The sequence below is a fragment of the Metopolophium dirhodum genome, chromosome 7 (assembly GCF_019925205.1).
Source record: "Metopolophium dirhodum isolate CAU chromosome 7, ASM1992520v1, whole genome shotgun sequence".
NCBI lineage: Eukaryota > Metazoa > Arthropoda > Insecta > Hemiptera > Aphididae > Metopolophium > Metopolophium dirhodum.
This window is the reverse complement of record NC_083566.1, coordinates 17,130,646-17,139,577: the sequence shown is the minus strand read 5'-3', so window position 1 is coordinate 17,139,577 and position 8,932 is coordinate 17,130,646.

Sequence of the window (8,932 nt, the reverse complement as noted above, 5' to 3'; positions counted from 1 at the left end):
AATGCAGTACGGCGGAGGAATGTTATATATTGTATTAAAAATAATAATAAAATACATAAAATTTAATTCCGCCAGAGACCGTCGAAAGCACTGGATGAGTTGTATTTCCTGCTACGTTAAACATAAACTACGCTATATATAAACATAATAATAATGATTTAATAAATAATAAATAACCCCGGAAAAAAAAACCCTATAATAAAAATACCTGACACATATTCAAGATTTCAATGACAGTCTATGAATGATTTAAAAACAAACATTCAATATTTTTTAGTCATTATACATTTGTAGTACAATTTTAACCTATTTATAGACATAAAATATACATATTATATATAAAATAGCTTATACAAATAGTCCATTTTTGTTTCAGTCAAATTTGTTTTGAAATGTCAATAATATATTATAACCATTTTAATAGGCGAAACTATAAAATGTCATTAGGACAGGCCAAATGATAAATATCAAAAGAAGTTGTAATTTTCATTTTTTCGCTGTTGGTACCAATAATAATATGAGTGTGTAATATAATATAATATTTAGACTAAAATAAAAACACGGTATAACTAATAAACGATGGAATATGGGGTGATCCAATAATATACACGCATATATACGCATTAGGTATATATTTACGCACTCGTCTTATACATGCACGCGAGTACGCGACTCATGCAACACTTAAATAATATTCAACAGCTCTCCGACCAGACGTTTCGTATAAACAAAACAATCAATTATCAACGGCGCCAGATGACACCGTTGTAACTCATACACTTCAAGCCCCCTTCGAATTTCCCGATCAAGACGTTTGGACATAATAACACAATAAATCACCAACGGTATTTTTATCACACAGCTCAAAATAAAATCATAAACATATCAATATTTAAACGTACTAATCGATGCATTTCGGAAGAAGGGATCACACCAAAATCATCTTACATAAGGATCATACAAAATCGACTCGCTAACGCCTAACAGTATTTTCCACAAGAAGGCCTGATTTACAACGTCCACGCCAATAAACACCACGATACACCGTTTCCAATGTTCAAAGGAGTGTCCGTCCAGAGGCGGATATCGGGGGGGGGGGGGGGCTGGTGTTTTCACCAACACTATACATTATTACAATACAAAAAAAGATGGACAAGTGGGTACCGCTCTTACTGTACAGTAGTTTTAATGGATGTGTTATATTTGAATACAATGATAAACCATTGTATACGAAAAACGATTCTGAGCGGTTAGCTTAGTCCTTATAATATTATTATTTTTTAAACTTTGCTATGGTGATAAACAAATCGAAAGAAATTAAAATCCCATTTTTAGCTGTTTTTCGTAATTTGTCGGTAGTTTTTTCTCGATGCTTTCTAAAACTACTTGGAGTTTTCAATTTTTACCACCCAAAAGTACCAACTAGGTTCACTTTTCTATCAGAAAAGATGCTGATCTCAAAAATCAAAGCATGCATACTATCCAAAGTATTGCTGACAGACGGAGGAAAAAAAACACATCATTGTAAAACTAATACACTCTTTCGCTCCGCTCAAAATCTAATAATGGTAGGGGTTGAACGTCATTAGCTCTGTGTGTTTGAAATTTATTTTTATTCATTTAATTTTGTTTTAAATTTTAAGCACAACGATATTGATTTTACAATGATGTGTGTTTTTTATTTTTGCGTCTTTCACCACCGTTTTAGGCAGTAAAACTGTTTCGATTCATTTCAACAGTATTTTGTTCGATCGAAAAGTGAATCTAGTCGGTGCATTTGGTAGGTCAAATTTTAAAATTCTCAATAGTTATCAAAAGCGCCGGGAAAAACAATACAAAAATTAAGAAAAGCCGGGAATTTTTACGCAAAACAGTTTTCTGCAATTTTGATTTTTGGCGTAACTCCAATTTTCAAAATATTTTGACTTATTTTGAGCTGTTTAGGAACATTTTTAGTTTCCAATTTTTTTAGTTTTTATTTCTATAATAAATATCAATAAATATTTATGTTGGTTAAAAAAGCTTGAAAATTTAATAGAAGGCTCCTCAGTTATTGTTTCAAAGGCAGATGAAAAAAATTAAAAATCCATAGTCACAATTTTTTTTTATAAGCATTTAAAGTTCAAATTTTGACAAAATACGAAAAAATTACGAAAATTTGCAAATTATTTGCAAATTATTATTCATAAAAAATTTTCTTTTTAAATCTAAGATTTGAAAATGTAATACAAGATTCCTCATAAGTTTGTCTACCTTTATCAAAAAAAAAATGTCTACAAGAAAATCAAATCAAATATTGTATTATTATATTATGCACGTTATGTTATAATACATTACGAGCAGCAGTCAGTAGATCAAAGATAGGTCGTAGGTATACATATATACCATATATATAAACTCGTTAAAATAATTGATAGTCAAAGGAGCGCGATTGACTTACAAACTGATATAAATAGCGTTCAGTCTTGGTGCTCAGCTAACCAGCTTCCGAATCGCGGTAAAAAAAATCTGTGGTAAAAAAGTCCTAGGAAAAAAAGTCCGAGTAAAAAAGTCCATGGTTAAAAAGTCCGAGGTCTAAAAAGTCCGTGGTGAAAAAGTCCGAGGTGAAAAAGTCCGGTACATATAATATTAGGTAAAAGAAAAATACGCGATGTGATGCACAATCAAACTTCCATTTAGTATTAATATAATTGTAACTAAATTATTTACCTGACAAATTAATAAATAATCTTGTAGGTAAGTATGTACGTACCAATAACTACTTTTTTGGACTTTGAACACTGCTTGGCTTTTGGCTGCATGTAATAATATAATAATATAATAATCAAATACTATTTCGTTTATCTTAATTATCCGGTTTGTCGTGTTTTACTCGTATAGACATACAAGTAAGAACCCTTACCTCCGTTTCTATTATCCGATTTATGCCGAATTACAGTATCTAAATTATAGTATATAGTATAATTATGTACCTGTGTAATTTGTTTTATTGTTAAGTAGTAACTTGCTTACTACAATATACACGAACCTGCATAATATTAATATATAAACACTTGAAATGGAGCTAGGGTGATGAGTGATGACTAACGATTATTACTATACGTCTATATGTATACGCACAAGAAACTCGGGTTCAGCATTCCCATAATTCCGAGTACCACAGGCAACTTACATTTTTTATATTTAATGTGTTTATTTTACACATTTTAGATTTTACTGGTGTTAGCTATATCCTATAGGTCTCTAATTTCAAAGATTAAGCGTACGATTTACTTTTTCTAATGTATCTCTACCGTCTAACACGCTAACGTCTTCCTTACGACCTTAATAATATGATTATTATTCACTGCACTCGCCGTAATATGCACGAATCAACAATGAGAGACCGAGTGAGAGTCTAGATATAACTTAAGAGTACCTTCTAGTGTTAACACAGTCCAGTAAATTAATTGCTAAATAATTGCTAATAACGTAAACATGTTTTGTATTATGGAATAGTTCATTGATAATTTTACCATAGGTAGGTATCCAAACAAAATATAAATCGAATATTGGTATTATAAAAAAAATAAAACTATGAGTGTAAAATAACACAGGCAGGCAAAATGTAGAAAGATGTTGAGGGAAGATTGATTGTCAAGAGTAGGGCTGTTCGATTATTTTGATTAATCAAAATTTTCTCCGATTAATCGATTTAATCGATTAATAACCGATTAATCAAAATTACGATTAATCTTTTTTTTTAATACGTAAAATAATCGATTAAATCGATTAATCGGAGAAAATTTTGATTAATCAAAATAATCGAACAGCCTTATGTAAATATATAAATTATAAATTATAATACAAATACATATTATAAGTACCTAATAGTTAAAATAATAATTTTTGCCTATTATGTTTAAATATAAATTTACTATTTTGTAATCAGAAAATATAAAATACCTAATTAACATTAATTATAATTTATAATACAAATATTTAAAAATTAAATTTTATCTAGATAAATTCATCTAGATGTCTTAATTATTTATCTTAGATAATAGCTTAGATAACATATTTCTCATTTATCTGTATAAGATAAAAGATAAAAATATACCTATCTAGATAAAACACAACACTGTAAATGGGCCACTGTAATGGATGGCGTTAAATAAATGAATAAAATCCAAAATCCCCAAAGTAAATACATTAATATAATTGTACATCATAAAATAATAAATATACTCATAACTCGCTTTAAAATTAAAATATAATATAAAACCCTACGATATTGCCTAGATAATAATCTTAACTTTACATTTTATAATAAGTCAATTCACTCCGGTGGCGTATATAGAAATAATTTTTGGGGTGGGCTATAATGCTATATAATATGATTAACTATTAAATGATACTCTAATTTTACAGTAAAATCTAAACAAATTTGTTACTTATATAATAGTCGTCGAAATTATCTCCCACTAAATATAAATAATTGCGGTGTTACCTATTACTTTTTTTGTCTTGATAGTAGATAATGTTATTAGTTATGACTTTTGTTATCAAATTGATAGTTGTAGTATATAATTACATATTAATACTTAAGTTAAAAAATCATTTAAGATGTTAGGATTTATTAACAGGAATACGATTAATTTTAAAAATCTTAATTCATTTATAATTATATGATATTATTTAATTTCAGTATAATATTTGTCAAATTGAGATTCAACTTACTGTAGGTACTTACAATTTTTATTACTAAAGGTGCACCTATCTGTTTTTTTCCATAGCAGTGTAACGAACCCAATAATACGCATAATATATTATTGTGGTCGTTTCGCTTTCAGCTACATTTGGCAACATAAAAAACTAGATAAACAATAGCACATAGAAATTCGACTAGATAAATCAAAGTCATATATCTGATTAGAAAACCTATGGGAAGATACCGAGAGGGCAATGCGAATCTTGTTATCTCATTACAATAGGTACTATAATCTCACCTTAATCATAAATCATAAATGTATGAATATAATAATTAGATATTGTTATGGAATATACATATGTATATGTATATGTATATATATATATATATATATATATATATATATATATAGTGCGCAGCAGGGGCTGGAACCTTTTGAATTTATCGGTATCGGTTCCGGTACCGGTTCTCCAAAAAATGAAATAACGGTTCCGGTTCGGTTCTGGTTCTTTGATGAAAAAAAATAAAGGTACCGGTTCCAGATAATTTCGGTACCGGTTCCACCTGATTTTTAGTAGGAACATTAAATAAATATTATTATTATTATTAATTTGTATTTATAGATAATAGGTACCTATGAATGTAATTTTCTAACAAAAATATGGAAAAATTAATATTGAACTAAAGTTTTTGTGATAAGTGGACATCTGAGAACTCTAAAAAATGTTATGCATGTTGCTTATTAAAAATAACTGACAACAATTTTAACATGTTTTATAAATGCAAATATCAGTCAGTGGTCCAGTATAGACCACTCTCCCAATGCTTACATTATTTGTTGTAAATGTAATGCTTCCTAGTAATTATGCTAAAAATTAACAATTTGCAGGTATATTATAGCATTTGTGACTGTAATAATTGTAGAAAATATAATATTATTATCGTAAACTATTCTGTACTTCTGAGTCATCTGAGTTTTCACCATTATTTATAACTCAAACACAAAATAATATTGTATAACCATTTACCATAACTATTATATTAACATTATTACGTAATACGTAGGCACTAACTATGGAATATATTATTGTAATTCTTTGATTGATATTTTTTTATTTGTGAATTGTAATCTTTTTGAATGGTGAATTGGTGAGATGTTTAAGATTTTATTATAATGTATATACTATATAGACTTGAATTTATTACACTCAACGAAAACTATCAAGTATCAACTGACGAGGTCATTTCTAAAAATAAAATTGATTTCAATTTTCAATATATTATGATTATGGTGTTCACTGTATAGGAGAAAACATTTCCAATAATTCCAATTAATATTATTTTAATAATTGTATTAATAGTACCTACAATCATAAAACTCTACAATCAGCTAATGGCCATAGTCGCTGGTCTTTAAAAATCAATAAAAAAAAAAAATTACTTATTGTACATAAATATTACAGATTGTAAATACTCTATTTTTATCTAATAAAAATAAATAAATAAAAATTCCGGTTCGGTTTCGGTACTTTTATATATTAAAATAAAGGTTCCGGTTCCAGAACCGGTTCTTTTAGGTTCGGTTCCAGTCCCTGGCGCACAGTATTTAAATAGTAACGGATGGCGTATAACATATATTGCAAACACGATAACAGGACACGATTCTCGGAATAACCAGGCGTGGGAATGAATCAATTATTAATATTGAACAACGTCCTGTGAAATCCACAGATAAGTCGATAGACTAGGGGAAAGTAGGAGAGCAGGAGGCCCTATAAACCAGACCCGAAACGGCCTGTAGATTAGACGTGTAACACTACAGTACAGGCGAGCACCTTCACGAAAGACAACGCAACAACTTGTCAAATTAGACTTAGAGTATTTGTACATAACAGTTCAATAAACAACTTTACTTTCAACCAGTCTACCTAATTATTTATCAACTCTACCTAAAGAAATCCTCTACCAACGGTCTTGCCACCTGAAAATTTATAAACTAAGCAGTTAACTCAATTGTTAGATTATAACAGCAGTATCTAACTGCACCGCTGAAAGGTCATTTTCCGCGCTAAAAAGAATAAAAAATGTATTTACGAGCCAATTTACTGGAAGAAAAACACTTTGTCCATACTGTGTATTGAGAACCACATCACAAACGAGCTAGACTTTGACCACTTGATAAAAGATTTTCCCCAATTAAAAGCTCGAAAAGAACTGCATTAAATCATTCGAACTATTTATTTATACATTTTAACTTGTAAGATTATAATGTAATACAATATATTTTGAATTAAAATGTAAATTAATAATTATTCAACCATAATACCATAGAACCATTTCTCACTCCCAGGACGGCTATACCCAATTACCCATCACTCTTCGATGTTAGCCCATTAAAATTACGATCTTTGGATAGTATTAAAAAAAGGGGGACGGTTAACACTGAGTATGCCTCAGTGTGCCGAGAAGGTTATCCGCCACTGATTTGGATTTTAATTATATGACATTATTGTAGTTGGGTATACTAACCCCTTTCTACTCGTATGTTCTCTTCACATCTTATAATTTGGTATAATCTTATTAACTGGTTTCTTAGAAACGACTAACGAGAATATGAAGATTTATAATGGTCTCTTCAATGCTGTCTACAGCTGTCCCGCCGCTTCGGCGTCTCATTGTGTTTTCGTTATTGTATCAGAAATAATCGAAATTTTTGATAAATATCTACCCTCCCAAGGGTTTATGGTTGATTGTAATCTGAAAAAAGATCCACAGGTAAAATAAGCCACGCGTAAAAAAATACAAATTAAATAAATAATTATATAAGACTCGGTAACTACTAACTAAATAACCGTTTTGATTTGATTATGTGTTATAAACGTAGGGAACCGCCGGAGCGCTTTACTATAAAGCAATAAATATCACAGGTACCTATATTTCATAACCATGATATTATAAGATAAAAATATGCATTAGATACCTAAACCTGATAAACAAAAATTTGGAATATTAAATTTTTTTTGTACAGAACTCACACGAAACGCGAGAATGTTCCCGCGTCGCTGTATAACGTTACATAAACTTATAAGCTAATAGCCGTTGACGTTTAATCACGATGTAGAGAAGATAATATTATTATAATATATAATATTATGATCTTCTCTATATACATCGTGCGTTTAATACTCCGCTCTGCACCGCCACCGCACCCGGCTCGACATCCGACACATATTTTATGAATGCTAGATGGGTCTACGGTTTAAGATATACCTATATATATATATATATTTTTTAAACAGTGGGTCTACGCACACACACTCGCAAAATAGTGGGCAAAACGCTGGCCGAGAAGGCCAAAATCGACTGCCTCTAAACGGTTGGCCACCGGGTACAATGTACATAGTAAACCATGAGTAAATAAGTTTACATTTATTTGGTCATGGTATACACTATTGTAGTAAGCAAGTTACTACTTAACAACATCATTGTAATATAATAGTAATTATACTATACTATAAATTAGCTATACTGTAATTCGGCATAAATCGGATATTAGAAACGGAAATAGGATTTCCTACTGTTTAACATAAGAAGACAGGCTCACTGAATAATATAATTACTCGGGGAGTCCTGTGAACGACAATATTCAAATATAAAAATATAAAATAATGGTTATTTTAATTACAACGCTGTACGCGACGATGTTCAATATAGAAATATAAAAGAGTAGAATGATTATTCAATTGAATCATAGATTAGCCTTTTTAGCAATACGTAGAAATATAAGGAAGTCATAAAATGCGTGGGCCGGAACGATGGTCACACTCACACACATCACATCCGTGAGCCGAGATACAGTATCCATAGGCAAGGGGTACGGGGAACTTCATATATAAGGGAGCCCGAATCAGCCTGTTTTCGTGTACTACCACCCATTAGTGCAAGCACCTTCACGCCACTCTGTACAACATTATTTTGGACTTAGAAAAATTATCGAACAATATAATAGAATTCACAATAAACAACATCTGTCTTTTATTTATTCAACAACCACGACTTCAACATCAAATAAAGTGTCTGCGACGTGCATCTATAATATCTTGGCAGCCACTTATCTACTATTAGAACTACGATAGTAGGTACCAAGCTCCCGAGAATATTACACTATATACAGCCGCGCGCCCGCGCTACTCGCTCGCCTGTAAGTGATTTTATCATAAAACTGGCTAATCTTTCATCCAT